This window comes from Uloborus diversus, chromosome 5 (genome assembly GCF_026930045.1).
Source record: "Uloborus diversus isolate 005 chromosome 5, Udiv.v.3.1, whole genome shotgun sequence".
Lineage (NCBI taxonomy): Eukaryota > Metazoa > Arthropoda > Arachnida > Araneae > Uloboridae > Uloborus > Uloborus diversus.
Genome location: NC_072735.1, coordinates 36,241,266 through 36,262,024, shown reverse-complemented (window position 1 = coordinate 36,262,024; position 20,759 = coordinate 36,241,266). Strand labels below are relative to the sequence as shown.

Here is a 20,759-nt window from a genome sequence, read left to right as displayed (position 1 = left end):
TGTGTAAGTTTGTCACTAAAGGTACTGCACTGCAAGCTTTCAACTTACAGAGGTTTCACTGTTCTTGTTTCATGTATATTAGGTTCGATCATGTTTGGAAATCAACATCGAATTTGTGTTACCCAAAGAATTAAATAAAGAGAGTTTTTTTTTTTTTTTTTTAATGGAATAGAAGAAGTATTAATTTTTGTTTACTGATCCAGTAAAACCGGCAAAACTGACCACCTGTCAAAAGTTTACTGCTTTTTTTTGTCAGGTACAGAATTATTCCTATATCATACACGTGAACATGTATAAGTTGAATCAGTGTGTAAATTTGTCACTAAAGTACTGCACTGAAAGTTGTCAACTTACAGAGGTTTCACTGTTCTTGTTATGTATATCAGATTCGATCATGTTTGGAAATCAACATCGAATTTGTGTTACCCAAAAAATTAAATAATTTTTTTTTTTTTTTTGAATGTGTAAACCTTTTTATGTGTCATTTTTTGCTTTAAAAAATCGTCAGAGAATGATACTCTAAGTCATTTCTAATATTTTAAACAAAATATTTTTGAGTTTCAATGGATTTTGAAAGTAATTTTAAGGAGTGCTAATTTCTTTGAAGTTATTTTCACGCTGCTTGTGCTCTAGAAACTTTTATTTCTTGAAATTTAGCTCTTAACTACGTACTATAATTTTGTTTTCTTTAAACATGTTACAAATACCAATTACCTAGTAAGAATACATATTTGGATTTATATTTGTGGTGTTTTACTGGTTTGCAAGGGTCGTGAGGTTTACCTATACGATTAATTTCAGATATCGCTTTTAATCCTGTAAAAAATAAAATATCGTTGCATAATTTATATTATTGTCTAATATAAATTATGTCGATATTTAGTTACTTTTTTCGGCGAAAAATGTTTAAAATCATCACCTATTCACATGTTTACATATATCCGGCGCTACATAACCTTATCACTACTTATCAAATGCTTCTCCTTGTATTTTATTCCTTTTTTCATGCCACATACTATTGTTTTAAATGATTTTTTTTTTCGGGTAATGCTTCATTTCATTAAGTATTATTTGTCAAAGGAGCTATACTGAATGTAATGAAATTGCTGAGTTAAATTCTGGGGGTTTTTTTATTTGTAAATTTTGCTGCGTATTGAATCATTAATGGGTATTTATTAAAAGTATTTAGCTTTCATTGAAAGCATTTGATAATTGAGGAAAATGAAAAGTTTCAAGTTTGTTATTTTTTGAATTTTATTAGTAAAATTGCACTTCCTTATGTTTCAAACATACTTTTTCTTTCTTCTTAAGTGAAGAATATTTTAAAGAAAGGCCAAATGCAGTTTTTGGTGAAAAGAAATTCCTGTTGGAAATATAAATAGTAAGAAATATATTGTTTGGAAATCCTTTGAAGGGGGGAAAAAAAGGAAAACAACGACCTTTCTGGAGAGAGAAAACGAAAAAATCATAAAACTCGATCAAATAATGCCTTTGAAAAGGAACAAACCGGGACTGTTCTTTGTCCGAATTTCAATTGGTGAAGAAGGAAATACGGATACATTCCTCAGTTTATGTAATCTGCATTCAAATTAAATTTTTACAAAAAAAAAAAAAAAAAAAACTGCTCTTTAGTTTTGTAAGCATATTGAACAGTTTTTGATTTGGCCAATTTTGTAGTTGCATCTAACACCGATATCAAAACTAAAGTTGGTGTCATCTTCACCACTTGTTTTCGAACTGGCAAATGTATATTGAGGAAAATATCTATCATACTAACATACACTATATGCAACCTCTATGATAAAAGTCATTTCAATGTTTTCTTTCAAAAATTTAATGCTCCATTTTTTGATGAGTTTTTTTTTTTTTTCTTTTGAACTAGTGCTTAGATTTTGTTGCAGAAAAAAAAAAAAAAAAAAAAGAAACTTTCAAACGATATACTAATGTTTGGTAGCAAGTAAATACATTTCATAAGAACTGTCTTAAACTCTAGTCTTTGAACACTAGAAAGCATCGTTTTGTAATTGCAAAATTTTGATTTTGAAGTAGTTTTCCATGCTATAGTCCCCAATTTTCACTCTATCCAACTATCAACCATTTTTTAAGAAATTCTTAATAATGTTAGAAACTTCAATCAGCATCACGATTTTTACGAATATCAAGGTTTGGTGAAATTAATATAATTTTAAAACAAATTTCGTAGCAAATCAGTGAAAATAATTCATCAATTAATATGTTAAGAAATCAGTTTTTTTCACGTAAGATAACGTGTTGCTTCTTGCTTTTTTATTTACTTAGAGTGGTTAAGCACAGGGTGGAATAGGTGAAATTGTGCCGCATGTTATTTCTGAAATTTATCGAGATTGTGTTAAAACAATGACTGGTGTTTGCAAAGAAAAATAATAAACGATGTGTAAGTTCGGCTGATCGGAGGAAAGGGGAAAAAAAACTGTTCGAAACTCTTCCTTATATTAATCACGATAGCTGTATTGTTGAAAAGAAATTTTCAAAAGCTTTGTCCTGGTGTTGGTTTGGTTGAGTAGGACAAGTTTTTTACCATTCCCAAAAATAAAAATGAATAATAGTAACTGTAAAGGTCAATTGTTGATAAGGTTAATAAATTAATTTTAAGCAGGCATGGAGTTAGGAATTTTAGACTTTTCCAACTTTACAGATATAATTCAGGATTTTAAGGCTTTCCTAGATTCAAGTCATCAATTAAATAGTTTTTTTAAACTTTTTTTTCACTATTGTGCTTGTTTCATACTGTTTATACCTGCGTGACTATAAACAGCTTATAGTTATTTCTAAAATAGTATTAGTTATTTCTAAAACAGTAAATATTTTTAGTGGAGTAATGCATGAACATTCTGGGTATTCCATGACTTTTATGTAGATAGCAATCCTTTAGCGAATCGTCTGCGAATTTTTCGTCGATCCCTTTTTCACCGTTCCACCAAGCGATATCTAACTCCTCGAAGCGGAAAAATCCGAAAGAATGGACCGCGTCCCTCTACCAAGAATGGAATGGCTACCGTTGCATTTTCGCCTCGAAGGGTCAGGGAGGACAGAATATATATATATATATATATATATATATATATATATATATATATATATATATATATATGAAAAAAGAAAAGGATGGATAAGAGATGTATAGTGGAAGAATAGAACAAGTGCGGACCACCCTGACATTTTTTTTCCTTGGCCGTCCTTTACTGAAAAGGTCCGATGGTTTAAAGGTGAAACAAGCGAAAAAATTTTCCTTAAGGGAAAAAAAATGAGGAATCGAAAAAATTCCTTACCTATACAAGCTGCTAGAATATTCGTCTTTCGAGCTTCGAATTCTTTGGCACTACTTTAAATGCTTTCTGGGGACAATTCTTTATACTTTTCTCCATTCTGTATTCCTTAAGAAAAGTCTAGAGGATTTTCGGGGACCGCCAACGTTTCCGTGATGCATGATTTTTTTCAAATGCAATATGTATTTTATGTCCAGCAGTAAGTTGCTTTCTGCCTGATGTTTATAACCAAAGCTGACAGCCTATATTGCTTCGGATAAATGCTTTGTGGAAACCAATTCACAATCCTCATATTTAGTTATTGATACATATTGCAAAATGCATCTATATGTATGCATGTGTGGGTTTATGAACTTAAAATTAATAGATGTCAAAGTGTGCCTAGAAATGAACGAAGAAAACGTTTTTTAAGGAAAAGCTTGGCTAACTTACCCCACTTTATAAATTTTGAATCTACAATGGGTTTAGATATGTTCTTAAATATCGTCTTAGCGTAAAACGAACATATTTCACAAAATAATATGTAACATGAAAGATTTCCAAATTATATTTGCAGTAAAATAATAAAAACAGTAGTTTTATTTTTTAACAACGATAATGAAATCGTGAGTGAAAATATCATTTTAGTTGGCACTAGCTGTAACCAAATGGGTAAAATATTAACTAGGGAAAACTATTATTAATATGAAATAGAATCTTTATGCTAAAATGGTAACAAAATAAGAATGGCGACGTAAATAATATGTCCGTCAAGTTTTGAGAAAATTGGTTCAGTAGATGTTGTGTAAATTGATGGGACATTTGTGTCGATAATGGTTCGTTTGAAATTCAAAACTACAACATTTTCAAAAATTTGGTTGATTTATTGTTCAACTCAGAAATATTTTGATTAGTTATGACGTTACCCTCAGTTGATTTTGAAAAAGTAATCTCAAAAAACAGTAGAAGTATCAAGGCGATGTTTCGAAATAAATGGACAGTGCATTTTTTAAATCATGTACAGTGAAATCCCGTTATAGTAAGCTTCACTTTATTCGTTGTAAGGGGAATTTCATTGTAGTGGAATTCAAGCAATGTAATCACAATTCAATCGGGACTGAAAATTTATTCCGCTATTTATATTTCGTTGTAACGGTATTTCGCTGTTTCGTTATTTTTTCTACTATTAACATTCTGATAAATCAACTACGAGAAAAAATAATCTATTAATTATTTGTTTTTTATAATTTATAAAATGAATTTTGAACTTAAAGGACACACGATCCTTTTAGGGTTAATCCGCTATTTCAGCCATGTAATTGAATGCAAAAAAAAAAAAAAAATGTATTTCATTGCAATCGATTGCTACACTCTAAAAACAACAATTTCAAAAATGACGAAAAGGTATTCAAATTTGAACATATCGCAGAATCAAAATGGCTCCGACTATGTGGTATTCAAATTTGAAACATTCAAATACTCATTTAGTACTCACATCAACATGTGCTCATTTTTGAGGTACTTGTGCTCAATTTTGAATACGTAATAATTTTAAAACTGAAAATTAACCGAAGCTTTTGTACTCATTTTTGAGTATGAAATAATTCAGCACACCATTTGAAAACATGGGTACTTATTTTCGAAAACTTCGTTTTTCTCAGTGTATCATCCTGATTCATTGTTCAGAACATCGGCAACAGGACAATGCCTGATTATTGCCTTTTTCAATTTCCTCTGCCAGCATTTAGACATTTCTGATCTCTGCGTTTTCGGCGGCACAAATTTCTTTTCAATCGCCCTGTTGTCATCATTCGTAAAAACCTTCCCTTTCACTGCCGACGGGCCCAAAGAGAACCTCCATCATTGCACTCAAAAGCAAAAAGCCATTCCCCCGCCATATTTCAGAACAGGATCCTCCATGACGAAATTTACGCTGCAATAGCAGCGCATATAATATCTATTCAAAAGGCCCGCTCGTGACCCTTCGATTATGCAAATTTTATGGTACGACGATATTGCTCAATAATAAAGCGCCCGCTGCCACCCACGCTCAACCCCTTATCTCCCAATATTTAAAAGAATCTCCCTCCCCGTGTGAGAAAAATTTCCCCCTCCCTTCCTGCATACATATCCATATATACATAGAATCTCGCGCATTAGGAAAAGCAGGAGAACTAAAAATTCTAGACAGATAGAGTCTAGATTCCACTCGGCGATGGGAATTTTATTCAAATTTCCGTTTAAAAAAAGTTAGAGAGAAAATAGCGATAGTTCGGTCCGGTTTCCCTTTGTAACGTATTTCCTATATATCCTTTTCACTCCTATCCGCGGCTCATGGCTTGTTGCTTTTCCATTGCGTCATTACAGCGCGATTATCACCCGTTGAAATTCAAGCCCTTTGCTATTTTTTCCCTAAAAGAGGCTTTGGAATTGATGGGCCACATAGATTAAACCCTAGGGAGAACGAAAAATAAAAAAAAAGAGAGAGGAGAATTTTTTTTCCCGCCTTTTATATATATCAAGGGGACGTAGAAAAATACTTCCAAAGAAATAAAGGAGAAACCGAACATCCTTTTCTTTTCCCTTTTCTGCTCTTCAGTCTTGCTATTCTCTTAGCATTCGTTTTCAATCTGTGACCTTTTTCTCCGTTTTTCGTCTTTAGTTTTATCCGGCGTTTCTTTTTGCTGCGAACGGTGGAAGTGATATCAATTTTTTATGATTCGCCGGAGTATTTGTTTATAAAAGATCCTTACTTGGCGAATGGAGTGATTATTAGGGAGGAAATAGCATCATAAGATTTTCGCAGAATAGATTTCTTTCAACATGTGTTTCAATCCGGCTTTTAATATCTAGGCGTAAATGCTACGGGTTGGCTATGAAAAATTGCATCAAACAAACATGCAGAGTTTAAGGATAAAATGTGCTATCGAGTATTGAATTTTTCGAGATAAATACAATATAGAGTCATTCCATTTCAAATCAGGCAGGCAGGTATGAAAAGTGTCATATGACCATCACCGATTTTTTTGAAAAAAATACAGTAGTTACAACTAAGGTACATATGAACTATCCCAAAAGGATTTTGCAAGAAAAAAATTTTTTCTTCAGTTACAGCCTATTAAAATTCTGCACAAAATCCGCCATTTTGGAAAAAACCGGCAAAACACTCCATTTGAAATGGACACTATTTCAAAAGTATTTAACCTATTCGAATAATTCTTTTTTCTAAAAATAAATAAGGACCCATATATCCTCTAGACTTCGTTTTTGAAAGTTTAGTTAAGTTTTTTGATAAAGAAAAAAATTCATTTTTGCCGCTAAAAAACTGCATTTTTACCAATTTTATGATTTTTTTTCTCCATGAAAAAAAAGTTTTTTTTACTAAACGGAGATGGCAGTCTAAAGCCCTTATATGATAGTTTGATAACATATTTTATTAGAATCCTTGGATGCATACAGCCTCGTAAATAAAATTTAAAATTTTGAAAATTTTCAAAAATTAGCGATTTTTGAAGGTATTTTACTCAAAAAACCCATTTTTTAAAAATCTAAAAATTGGCTCATTTGAACCCCATATAATGCTTAACTAGTGGATAGGCACCGCATCCGGTATTTTTTCCCATAAAATGTTTTATGATTTTTTGAAAGTGACCTTATCGCCCATGGCATGCATGTAAAATAAAAATGTCTAATAATTTCAGTCACTGAAAATCTGATTATATTAATGCCTAATAGCTACAAAAACGGTGCACTTTATCAGGAACAACTAAAATCTTACTGACTTTTAATAATATATCCGTAACAAACTGCTTTTGATGATCCAGTCAATTCGTCATTTTGTAAGACTCTGTGTGTAGTTCATAGATAGAAGAGCCTTTGGTGATTATATTAATGACTAGCTATGATAATGATGTACTTTATCAGTAATAGTTAAAATCTTTCCTTTTTTTTAAATAAATATTAGTTTATTTCGTCTCCAAAGCTATGCATTCACCGTTACTTTCATATGCAGCAACAAATCATATTTTTTCTCTTTCAATAGTCATTCTCTTCAACTCAATTACACGACAGGGGAAATCATCAAAGGGAAGAACAATACAATGCATTTAAAACGATTAATTTTAATTTCGTGCTTTGGTTGTCATTGGCGAATGTTGTCACATAATTTTTGGATCCTACCTCGTATGATTACTTTTATACGTAAGAATATTTATATTAAATTCAAACCGTAAAACTCACTTGTAGTTTAAGAATTTAAAAAGCCCACCTGTTTTATGAGAGAAGTAATCAATTGAACATGGTTGTAAGTTGAGGTAACCAAACAGATCACGAAAGGTGACTATTATAGCCAGGGATCCAATTTCTAACAAAAGAAGTGCATGATCCCTATAGTCTTCAGAACTTGTTTTAATGCTTAAGTGGCCTGAATTCGGTCAAAAATACAAAAATTCGAGAAAACAAATAAGGAAGTATGGGAGCTCAGCTCCCATAACAATTAGGCGCTGATCAACAGAAAAATATATTTATATAACGAAATACAAAAAGGCGAATTGACTGGGTCATCAGATATTTTGAAAAAAAAAACTGCTGGGTTTTATTCAGAATGGCATAGGAATGATGTGAAAAAAAAATTGAACTTCATATTCGAATTCAGTTTTGCGTTATTTTGGTTTTGCTACAAAATTTCAAGGTGTACGAACGCTTTTGGGAGCCACTGAATTAGTCATTAATATAATCACCAAAGGCTCTTCTATCTAAAGGCTACTCACAGAGTCTTACAAAAAGACGAATTGACTGGGTCATCAAAAGCGGTTTGATATTGCTATATTATTAAAAGTCAGTAAAATTTTATTTGTTGCTGCTAAAGTGCACCAACATTGTAGCTATTAGGCATTAACCCATTAATATGATCAGATTTTCAGTGACTGAAATTATTAGAAATTTTTATTTTACATGCATGCCATGGGCGATAAGGTCACTTTCAAAAAATCATAAAACATTTTATGGAAAAAAATACTGGATGCGGTGTCTATCCACTTGTTAAGCATTATATGGGGTTCAAATGAGCCAATTTTTAGATTTTTAAAAAATGGGTTTTTTTGAGTAAAATCACTTCAAAAATCGCTAATTTTGGAAAATTTTCGAAATTTCAAATTTTATTTCCGAGGCTGTATACATCCAAGGATTCTAATAAAAAATATTATGAAACTATCATATAAGGGCTTTAGACTGCCATCTCCATTTAGTAAAAAAAACGTTTTTTTCATGGAGGAAAAAAATCATGAAATCGGTAAAAATGCAGTTTTTTCGCGGCAAAAATGAATTTTTTTCTTTATCAAAAAATCTAACTAAACTTTCAAAAATGATGTCTAGAGGATATATGGGTCCTTATTTATTTTTAGAAAAAAGAATTATTCGAATAGGTTAAATACTTTTGAAATAGTGTCCATTTCAAATGGAGTGTTTTGCCGTTTTTTTTCCAAAATGGCGGATTTTGTGCAGAATTTTAATAGGCTGTAACTGAAGAAAAAAAATTTTTCTTGCAAAATCCTTTTGGGATATTTCATATGTCCCTTAGTTGTAACTACTGTAATTTTTTCAAAAAAATCGGTGATGGTCATGTGACAGACCCTGCCTGATCTGAAATGGAATGGCTCTACAGATTTTTTTCCTTCGTGATAGTTGGTGAATCTCATGAAAAACAATGCATTGATTTCCTGATATTCCTTTCTTAAATTCAGACATGAATTCAAATAAATACAGCATGTATTAAATGCGTTTCTTTTCTCACATCTGCCGTGGGTAAGTAAAGCGCAGTAACTGCATTTTTTAAAAATTTATGAATTTATTTTTGCCTATTTTCATCTATTATACGTTAGCTTTATTGTACACACTTGCTGATTAGGTTTCTGCTTGGGAAAAAATCTTCTGATTCTAACATTTCTGCATTGTTATTTATGAAATCTAAAACACGTTTCTTCAAATTTCTTGAAAACTCACTTCTGCAAATACTGCCGTTTACCTGCCCTCTAGTGTATCAAAATATATTTACCTTGAATCGATTGATTTTTTTTTCTTTCTTTTTTTTTTTTTTTTTGGAAATATGTTTTCTAACTAAATAAACAAGGCCAGTTTAGAGACCTCTTTTTACTCCGAAATGGACTGTTCATAAATTTCAGGCTAGCTAAAAGGAGGAACAAACTCTCCATAAAATTTTTAATATATTCAGCATTAAAAAAAGCATAAAATTCACGAAATGAATAGCAATTTTGCGAAATTGCTTTCATTTTTGCAAATATTGTTCGAAAAGTGCGAAAATGACTCACGTTTTTTTTTTTGGGGGGGGGGTGTATCCTTGAATGTGAAAGATTCTTTTTCGACTCATTCTGGAGGAAAATTATTGCGTCAAATTTTACTATTTCTCTATCTCTTTTTGAAAGTTATTGGTTAATTTTTGCCAGCAAATAAATAACCAGTCCCATCACGTGGAAGGCAGATTTAAATTATTTATTAAGCACGAAAAATTTACATTTTCGGGCAAAACAAGATTTCCTGTTTTGTTACCTTGATATATTATCGGGTAAAACATAATAACATTACTGTAGATCTGGTTAGAAAACTGTCACCTTAGTAGCGGGAACTCAATAGCAGATCCCTCCTCGCATACGAAGTAGCCTCATAGCCCCCCACATGGGGATGCTAGAGAGGATACAACAGCTGCAAATCTCGGAATAAGAAGAATCCCAAGATGGAAGAAAAAAAACGTGATTAAAGCTTGTTTTTGCACACCAAATTTGCAAAAGTGAAGAGCGGCTATGGCACAATCCGACCAGTGGGCCGTATAAAATCCTAGCGCAGGCAGAATTTTCCTTGTGACCCCCCCCCCCCACTCCCGCAACAACAGTCCTTGCATATTCAGTACACCCTCGTTTATCCGAACTTACTAAGACCAAAAGCATTCCAGATAAACGAAAATCCGGAAAATCCGAATAGTATGGATAATAAGCAAAACAAATTCATAATTAGCCAACTTATCTTTTATTATAATAGCAAAAACAATGCTCTTTGATCCGAAAAGCCGGATAAACGAGGATCTACTGCATATTATATTTGATCTTAAACATTAAAGAGCATGCTTACTAATATAGTATCTTGGAAAGGGTTTTTTACACGTATGTTATATATCATGTCTTAACCTTTTTATGTTCTATATTTAGAATAAATAGATCATAATGCCTCTTTCAATATTTTCCCTAATCTCACCATTAAGTTTCAATAGCTATTGAGCTACGAAATCGGTCGACCAAAAATCGTCTGCCTGTGGTAGGGGCAGCTTGCGCTTTTCACGCCTGTCTAATCCCCGTCTTGCGATGAACTTAATTCTCCAACCCATTCACCAAACCCTATCTGAAAAGAATCCGCGTGAGAAGGAACAAGGGGGCTGCAGCAAGTGAGAAAACTCCTCTTCCCATCATTGCCATCTGCTGAAGTCACATAACCACACACTATCTGGCTGTCAGTTTGGCTTATCGTTTGCTTGGGGATGGCAATGGTCACGTGACACAAATCCAATCGAGTCCCCGGTCCTCTTTTCCAGAAAAGATACCTGTTCCGTCCCCCGGACAGCACCCCGCCCCTCATGTAGAATATCATTGTCTGAAAGCGAGTTAGATAACCGTGAAGACTTCGGTGGAGTTCAGCTGAGAGGAGTTTGGGGTTATTTCTTGTTGACTGACGTTATGGAATTTGATTTTACTGTCGGGAAGGAGAAATGCGATACATTTTTGCTCCGTTTGTGCAGAATGCTTTTCAATTCCATTATTTTGAGAATTTTAAAATGCAATAAAAGTCCGGTTGGATCATGGCGAAAGTAACCGAATCAAACAATATTAATAAGCAATCATTGTTGTATCTGAACTTCTCCATTCGAAGAAAACTAGACTAGACAAATAATATTATTTATTCATATCGGAGATTTTTATTAATGGATATTGTTTCTACATTTTCAGCCCCAATGAAAGTTTTCATGTTAAACATGGGCACTATGATTTTTCTCGAATTGTAATGTCTTATCAAAGAAAATGTTTTTACTGTAAAAAGCGAATACATTTCCCTTTCAACTTTTGCCAGGCGCCTTGTCTAGTGGTAAGGGAAGTCTGACTGCGATAGGAAGGTACCAGGTTCCATTGCACTTTCTCATGGCATGGATTCACTTTCTCACTCCTGTCCTTGTCCTTTCTTTGTGTGAATGTGTTGCCTACCCTATGAACGGGTCTTTATGGCATGCGTGAATTGTGGAAGTTGGACTTCACACCAAATTACGGTACAGCTGGAAAAGTGAAGCAGCGTACCCCGAATTGCCGGTCTAGCTGGCACAAGACAACAACATCAAATGTGGCTTTAATTACTATTATTAAATTCACTACTTTTACCCACACTCTTAGTCTAGTTTTTAAAAATGTGAAATTGAAGCTCAAAAAGTAAAGTTTTCTCACATAAAGAAAAAAAAATTGAATTTTTGGTTTTGTAAAAGTGAAACGTCCTGTTGAGAAGAGAGGGGGGAGGCGGTTCTCAAGCATTCTGTAACTATTTTGTACTACACAAAAAATAGTAATATAGAAATGGAAAACGTGACACGTAAGTATTGAATTTGTTGCATATGAAAGCCAATAAAAGTTTTTCCGTCAGCTGCGAATATGAAGCATTTTTCATAGATAATGCTTCTCAGAAATGGAACTTCAGGTATGGAGCAGAAAATATTTTTCTAACATTCATTTTTATATTGTTGAAAGTAGCGTAAAAGTTCACTTGGAAGGGAGGTGTGATTTCATCTCAATTCCATCACTAGATCAAAAATGAAATAAGAAGTGGGTTTTTCTATTATCGATATAAGCTGTAAATAAGTTCAGTATGGGGGTAGGGACATTTGCACGAAAACCGAAAACTTGAAGGAAGTTGGAGAAAATGTTAGAAAAGAGAAAAAAAAATCCTTTTTTTCCCACGCTTTTTTTTATTTATTTCAGCTCGCTCCTTTCCACTCTTGGAAGACATTTTAATCTTCTTTATACTGCACTCCTCGGAATGAATTTCTTAGCTCCCCTACCCCCTTGAAGCCCTCGTTTTCTCTTCTTTTTTATCTCATTGTACGTCTTCTAGGACTTACGGCCGCTGCAACAAACCATTCTCTGTATAATTTATGTGCCAGCGTTGGCTGCGTACCAAGAAATACTGCTAGAAGAGCAGAAAACGACAAAGTAAGAAAGAAAAAACATATATACGGAAAGAGAGGAGGAAAAAAAAACAAAGGAAGAGGCCGAAAACGATAGATGGAATCTGAGGATAAGGAATACAGACAGAGAAAAATATTAGCGCAGGAATAGCTTTTTCCCACCCACCCCTTATCCATATGAGAATATATAGAAAATACGGTCGCTGGGAAATGTTCAAGCCGTGAACACATAATCACGGGAGAGTAACCTTCTAAAACCTATTCCGGAACGGGATGGCAGCAATGAGGGGTGGGAGGGGGCATGTGTATATGTGTACATATATCCGAAAACGTAGTCCCTTTGTGCTTGCAGAGACAGCAATTCCAATAAGCTGTCGCTCGATCTGGGATATATTTGAGAAGGGACTCTTCTCTACCCCCTGAATATATTTCGGCTCCACCCCATTTTTGATTCGGCGACGTAAGTCTCGGACCCATCCAAAGTTTTTTTTTTTTTCCCTGTATCTCCTTTGTTCTCGAATAAAGCATCGCTGTATGAGATTTATAGAACTGCTGACTGCTCTTATCTTAACAGTGAAAAAAAGCTCTCTTCAACGTCTTGCCTCCAATTTTGGGTAATTTTTTATTCTCTTGCGCAGGCTTCTTTCTTTTGTCTGCTTTTTTGTCTTGCACTTAGGGCATTTTGTTGATAATTTTAGTTTGAGCTCTGCTTTGAGTTTTTACTTGTATTTAAAACTCATAGTAATTTTGCTTCCTAACCTACTTTCTCCATTTAGTTTTTATTTATTTATTTTTTTAAAAATCATGTTTATAACTGAAAATTTTAATTATTAAACTTCATTTGTGGTTAAGTATTTCACGATTATTTCTCAGGCTTTTATGTGACGATATTTAATGAACATTATTTTTATTTTTTGGATTTGAAAGTCCTACTTTCAAATGTGTGGAAATCCGATCTCTTCTGATAAAATTAATTTTTAATTTTGTCTTATTTATTTTTCTATGCTGAGTTTTTGAGATATATACCTTAGTTCTTGTGACAACTTCAATTATTTTTTCAAAGCAAAGGAACCATCAGGAGCAGGAATTATCTTTTTTTTTTTTTTTTTTTTTTTTTTTAAGTTAAGTTTACTGAGTTGAATTTTCCTTCCCTTCACTCATGCTTTAAGTTTCGAACCCGATTTCGTACTTTTCTGCAAAAAAGAACAATAATCACGTAGCGTTCCAGCTTTTATTTTTCTGTTTTCCACTTCCTTATCAATTGCCAAACGTTTAAAATAGTAATCATTTGCACGATAAAGTGCTATAATTAAATGCTTTTTAAACTTTGCTTTCCCAAGAGGAAATAATGTTAATTTAAATTTGATAGAATGGGACAATGAGTGGGACATCTAATTAACCTGTTCAAGAATAAATTTGAAATTAAGTAACGGGAAATTTCCTGACCTTGCAGTTTTAATATATTCTCACTTTCCACTTTGAAATTTCTCAGGTTATGACCAGTTAGTTGTGTGCATTGTGGGATTACAGAAATTATTGAATTAAGTTGAACGACACCTTATTTATGATTTATAAAAATCGTCGTAATTTAGGAAGAAAATGGCAAAACCATTTCGATTATATGTTATGAGCAGACAATAAACCATTTTTCTACGATTTTACTTTTCGACGTTGAGCAGCAGACATTCTTTAAAAGTCAAGTTGAAAAATAATGATTGTGAAATCAGTAATATATTTTGGGCAAATTAAGTTGTTAAAGACTTGCTGAAACAAAATTGCTCGTTTTATAAGTAATGTCCGAAAACTTCTTTTAAAATAGAAATACAGTGAAATCTCTTTACAACGAACTTCAAGGGACCGCATATTTTGCTCGTTATAACTTTGATTTCATTGCAACGGGATTCAAACAATGTATTGGCAATTAAATCGGGTATGAATGTTTGTCGTTGTATGGTATTCGTTCCAATGGGATTTCACTGGATTCATTATCTGTCATACATGTAAATAATTAAACTTTGAAACTCAAAGAATGACATGCATTTGTTATCCATGATTTTCAGTGCTTTTTAGAACTATTCAAATCATTCTAAATAGCACAATTGATACTGTTTACTTAAGTAGTAGGGGAATGTGGGGCAAAGTGAAATGTTCAAATATTTACTCTGCTTCTGGCCCCAACTGCCTAGTAATATTTTAACTATATAGTAACACATGTAGTCTACTCCAGTCAAGAAAAAATTACCTCTGAAAATCAAGGAATATGATAATATAAGCTATTTTCAAAAATTGATACTCATATTGTAATAGTTTGTTGTAAGTCAAAAATCATTTTTGTTATTATGAAATGATAAAGTTATTGTTATTAATATTTTAAATACTAATTGAGGCCTACTAATATACAGTGCAGTATTAATTTGCTTAATATTAAGCTTATTTGTATTTCAAATGCTTTGTACAGTTAATAAAGTGCATGCAGGGCGAAGTGAAATATAGTCAATTTCATTTACTTATTCAATCTTTTATAAAAATCATTTGCGTATTAGGTAATTAGATGTTCCATTCACATTCTTTCATTAAAAAATTCCTTTATTTGTTCATTCATTCTCTTATTTTTTCTTCATTTGCTGTTTTATTCATTCATTTAGTTTTTCTCACGTATTAATTTATTTATATATTTATTTATTCTTTTATTGTTTTCATTTTATTTTCCTTTCTTCATTCATTTTTTTATTTACTCATTTATTCTATCAAAAATATCTTTAACAATCGAATGGAAAATATTTCATTAGAAAAATATTTAACTTTCCACTTTGCCTCATGAAAAAAAAGAAGGGATAATTGCCACCCTTCTTTTTAAAGACACAAATTTACTGGTAAAAATAAAAAAATAATGTTTCAGTGCAAGTTTTATTAAAAAATATAGTGTTATTTCCTTATGCACCTTAATTTTCAAAACAAATTTCCAATTTGTTCATTTTTAAAAAAAAGTAAGTGATTTTAACCATTTCACTACCTCATAACCAATTCTTTCTCTTCACAATCTTAGGAATGAATCTTAAGAAGCTAATTTCTCCAGCCATTGTTGAGGGCATACTTTTCCATGGCATCGCTTTCCATCAAATTTGGCATCCATCAGGCAGCTTTTGCGGCCATCATCCCTGCAATGTCCGAACTCTCTTTAGCAGAGTCGCTCAGTCTGTAAGCTGCTTCTGCCACCAAATCCACTCATTAACCTCAGCCGAGGCTTGCCAACTATTACAATGGCGTGGACATAAATCAGCGAGCCCCCGGTTGCGTTTTCGGTTCAGATAATCTTGTGTCGAGGCAAGAGTATCTTCGGGATTTGTTCGTGCGTCCTGGCTACTGGGGACTTTGCCTAATGCTCCCTATAAGAACCTGCTAGAGTCTGCTGGACGCTACATTAACTCCTGCTGTCTACTACTTGAATTTTGCATCATGCATTCGTCCAGGAAAGGACACAGAGCATTGCGCTTGTGATATGGCGTCAAATAGCCTTCATACTCCGAGCATTCGAAAACTAAGAGAATTTTAAGCGGTCGAAATTCTTTTTAGTACCACAATAAAGTTTGAGGAGTAATTTGTAGTAGCTTAAAATCTTTCTGACTTTGGCAATTTCTCCATTTATTTCAATGTTGAATAATGGAAAAAATTTTCTCAATTTAAAACGAAAAAAAAAAAAAAGCTAATGGTAGTTTTGCGGTTATATGATGTTAAATTTTGTACTGTAAATATGTTACTGAAACTTGCATCTATCTACTAGTGCTTAAGTCACATCTATCTCTTTAAACTTAGAATAATTGTCAAAATTATCTGAGAACATATGTAACGTTTGTACAGCCCGTTGAGTTCGAGCACTTCTTAAAATTTGACCCTTACGAGACCTTGTGGAAAATAAATACTACACAAAATTTTGTATTCATACTCCGCAACATCGACTCATTTCAGAGATCGTATATTCACAATTTACTAATTCCTAAAGTATTTATGATTTACTTGAATCTGAACTGCGTTTAATTCAGATTTTAGGATTGGAGATTCTCTTTATAGCTTAATTCTTCGAAATCAAATAGAATATTTATCTAAGGGGGGATAGAAAAGGCTTATTGCAATTTTCTTGTATCTTTTTGTTGCGTAATATTTCTGCACCTAATGAAAAGTTCATCAAGTCTTAAATGTAACTTTTTTTAAGCACCTCCAAGTGGCTAACAGCCAATGGTGTTGAGAAATTTGTATTGCATATTGAGAAAGAATATACTTGCATCAAGTACAAAGTTCATCAAGATTTTGGTTTTAAGGTTAACTTTCTTAAAATACCGCCAAGTGGCGCAACAGCCGATGGTGTTGTGAAATTTGTATTGCACATTGAGAGAAATTCTACTTGCATCAAGTGCAAAGTTCATCAACTTTTTAGTTTTAAATGCAACTTCCCTCAAACACCGCCAAGTGGCGCAACAACCAATGATGCTGAGAAATAAATATTGTACACTGAGAAAGAATTCTTTTTGTTGGAAAGAGGAAAATGAAATAAAAGTACAGAAAAAAACACGCTGCAACTAAGAGAAAAGATTTTTTTCCCCTTTTCTTCCAATAGGAGAATTTCTCAAGAGGGAATGGAACCTGCCAAAAAAGTAATAGTGTCACAAAGTCATTTTCCAGTAAATCGCCTGAGAGGCATTAAATTGTCCACGTTGCAAGGATGATGGTAGTACTGCGGATGCAGACCAATACAGAACCATGCCTTTTATACATCTTTTTTTTTTTCGCCTTTCTATTCTATGGTTTGAAACCCCTCGTTTTTTCCCTCATTTCTTTTGTCTTTATCTTGGGCTGAAGGAGAGAAAAAAAGATCTAGTAGCAAATACAAAATCGTACTATTTCAATAAAGCCCCTGTCTCCGCCCGAAAAAGCGAGACCGAGATTGGGTCGGGTCGTATTATTTCGCCGAAGGTCCCAAAAGTTTGAATTGGGTTTCTCCGTTTTCCCTCCAAAGTACTATTTCCCCATCTTGTATAGCATGTGTTTTATTTACTTTTTTACCAAGCGAGAGATGGCGAGGAAAGATGATTGTTTGTGCTTCAAGCAATTTAACATTGTCATCTTGAGTTTTTTTTTTTTTTTTTTTTTGACTCAGTTCGCTTTTTTAGATTACTGTCATTTATTTAGTCATGGTGTAATGTTCGTCTTACCTGATAGACGTATGTGTTTTTCTCTAAATATTTTCCATTTCTGATTCAGCTTTGTTGCTTCGAACTGCAGTTCTATACCGAAAATTAGATGCCTGGCAGGGGATGGATAAAGGCTAGTATTTAAGAGGGGGGGGGGGGGGGGGGGTAGGCTGAAAAATATAGCGTTATGGGTACGAAAAATTTCTGGAACTCTTTCGGCACCAATAAAAAGCACCGAACCGCTCAGGAGTAAAGCATGTAGTAGAGTATAAACTTCCATAGTAATTTCGGAGACAATGAAGTGAAGTATTATTTACTTAAACAAATAATTAATAATTTTTTTGAAAAATTGCGAACACTTACATTTTGTTCATAAAGTATTTGAATACAAAATTCTTCAGTAGTTTCCGTTTTGGAATAGAAAGACGTTACTGTCACTAAGAAAGAGGTGCTGATGTCTTTTTTTTTTAAATAAACTTCACTGGTGTGTATTCATTCACTAGTCAAGACTACCCTATTTCTTACTTTGTTTTAGTGATTCTGGTCGACTAATTTAAAAAAAAAAAAATCTGCTCAAGAAAATAGTGAAGTGAACCAGTTCAATAGTTTTACAACTGTAGATCAGTGGTTCTCAACCTTTTCACTACTGAGAACCAGTTGCTTCCCTTCTGACTCCTAAGCGGACCACATACGATATAAGTTACATTCTCACAGCAATTATATTAGGTGAAATGAGGTGAATTCAAAAATTTTCTTTAATGATTTAAATTTTAATTGCAAAAAACATATAGGTTAATTTTCACCAGCTGCTCGCGGACCACATGAAAATAGCTCGTGAACCACTAGCGGACCGCAAGTGGAGAATCACTGATACCTTGCTTTCCAAACGTTCAAATCTGTCGAATGCGCAACATTATTTATTCTTTTCCTTGGGCAATTTATTCGATCTTATTTACTGGCCGATTAATTTACTAAATCAAATACCCTGGTCTTTTTAATGAATTGAGTTAGAGCATGTTTCATAAAACATTTTTTTCCGCTCCCGTTCCCACCATTTTATGCTTTTCACAAAAATTAGCATTTAAACGTGTTGAAAGTGATAGCCATCGATTAATGATAATTACGCTTTAAACAAGCATCGTTCATGTATGGGGTCCTGTATGATCCCACGTCCATGCGTTGCGTGGCTGAGGGCCGTTTCCAGAGCCATCAACGGCGGGTGCCCCTAATTGAATGAGAAGTTTCTGAACGTTATTAGCGGTGTAAAGAGGGGTGCGATAAAAAGATCCCACATAAATATTTATTCGTGTTCTTTCGCTCTCTTCCGTGCATTTTTGCAGTAAGTTCCCGCCGCACGCGATCTTCTTTATCCGTCGCATCTAGTTGGGGGATGTCTGGCGATTTCGGGAGAAAAGTGTTTTTGTGTGCGTTGAAAGAACATGGATTCGTTGTTTAGTTTATCTGCTTTGAGGTAGTTATTGATTGGTTGTTATACTTGTAAAGTTGTGTTCGTTACTTTGTTGCCAGGATTCCTGACGAGAAAAGAATTCCTTCCGAAAGTTTTAGCAATAACAGTTTTAGCAGTGTAATACTTGAAAACATGTATCTTGATGTATCGAAGCGTTTAATTTTTATTAATACTTATGTTCGGTGTCAGGACTGAAGAGTCATTTTTGGCGACATAGAATTGCGCCAAGCCATTTTTCATACTAACCTAAAATGTTTGTATTCAGTTAAGTATTAATTTGTAATATCGAAAGAGCGCCCCAAAGTAGAATACTACTAAATTTGCGACGTGCGTCGCAGAACAGATGCCTGAGCTGCAGAACAATTCTGTTCAAATGTGAGAGGAAAACTCAGACAAATTTTCTGCAGAAATTCTATAGATTTCTGTGAAATTTCTGCAGAAACTGCAGATTTTCTAGAAATATCTTCCAACTCAAGGTAGAATTTTGCAGAAATTCTGCAGATTTTTTTTAATTAGAAAAAAAAATCTAAATTTCTTGCAATTTACTATATTTCAGCGGAAAGCTCACGAAAAAATGTTGAATTCGATTAAGTCATTTGCAGAAACTTTAGATTTACTTTGAAATTATAGAAATCTGCAGAATTTGAGCAAAATTCTATCTTGAGTTAGTAGATATTTGTAGAAAATCTGCAGTTTCTGCAGATTTTCATATTTTAAATCTGAAAAAAGATTCTGGTTTTTCTAACGATTTGGCTCCCCTTTTCCTTGTTTTTGCCAATCGATCTTCATCCACTGCAATTTCCTCCATAAACGTATGTTTTAGAAACATGCCAACATTGAAACACGTCCATCGCCGAAAATTGCGTGTCTTGTTTGAGATTTCAATCCTTTTGCATCCTGAAAATATTTCAATTATTTATAAAGTTTGAAGTTTTTTTATTATATGCTACCCTATATAACTCGACTCATTTTATTTAACATTTTAGTAATTCATTTATTAATTAACATTATTTTAATTGCTCCTTTATGTTATGTAAAATTAACTAAAAAAACGTGGCTTTACTCCTAGGTTCGGATTTTTATAAACAATTATATCTTCGCTCTTTCTATGCATTTAAGAAAGCATATAAAATATTTTTGGAGAATCACAATTGCCTTTTTAGGTTTTACAGAAATTCATAGCAACAGTAAAGTTTTAAAACTGAAAAAAAAAAAGCTTCTGTAGGAAACAATTGATTTAGGACTCCCGATATTTGGAAAAGGTCACGTTGGTTGCTTGTGTTATACAATGCTTGAAGTACTTGCACAACAATTTTGGTCAAATGATTTTACGTTGCAGAACATCGTCAAGCATTCTGCTTTGGGAAATGAGCGTAAGGTAGCCGATTCTATTTTCGTTACATGGGTAACGAGCTTGCAAAAGCTCTTGCTATTTTTGAAAATGAATAAACATTGTTAGAAATGGGACTTTTGAGAAAAATACATTTTTGTATAAATGCCGCTTGAAAATTACTTGTTGTATAAGCCTGGATAACTAAATGTTTACTGCCATTAATATCTGTAACAGCTTTACATTTTTCTTAATTGCATTC

General features: G+C 33.2%; 1 protein-coding gene across 1 annotated transcript in view; it reads left to right on the top strand.

Moving 5' to 3' along the window:
* LOC129222359 (homeobox protein extradenticle-like) overlaps positions 1-20,759 on the top strand; it is a 367,046-nt gene that overhangs the window by 280,818 nt on the left and 65,469 nt on the right. The gene's annotated exons all lie outside the window — the stretch shown is intronic.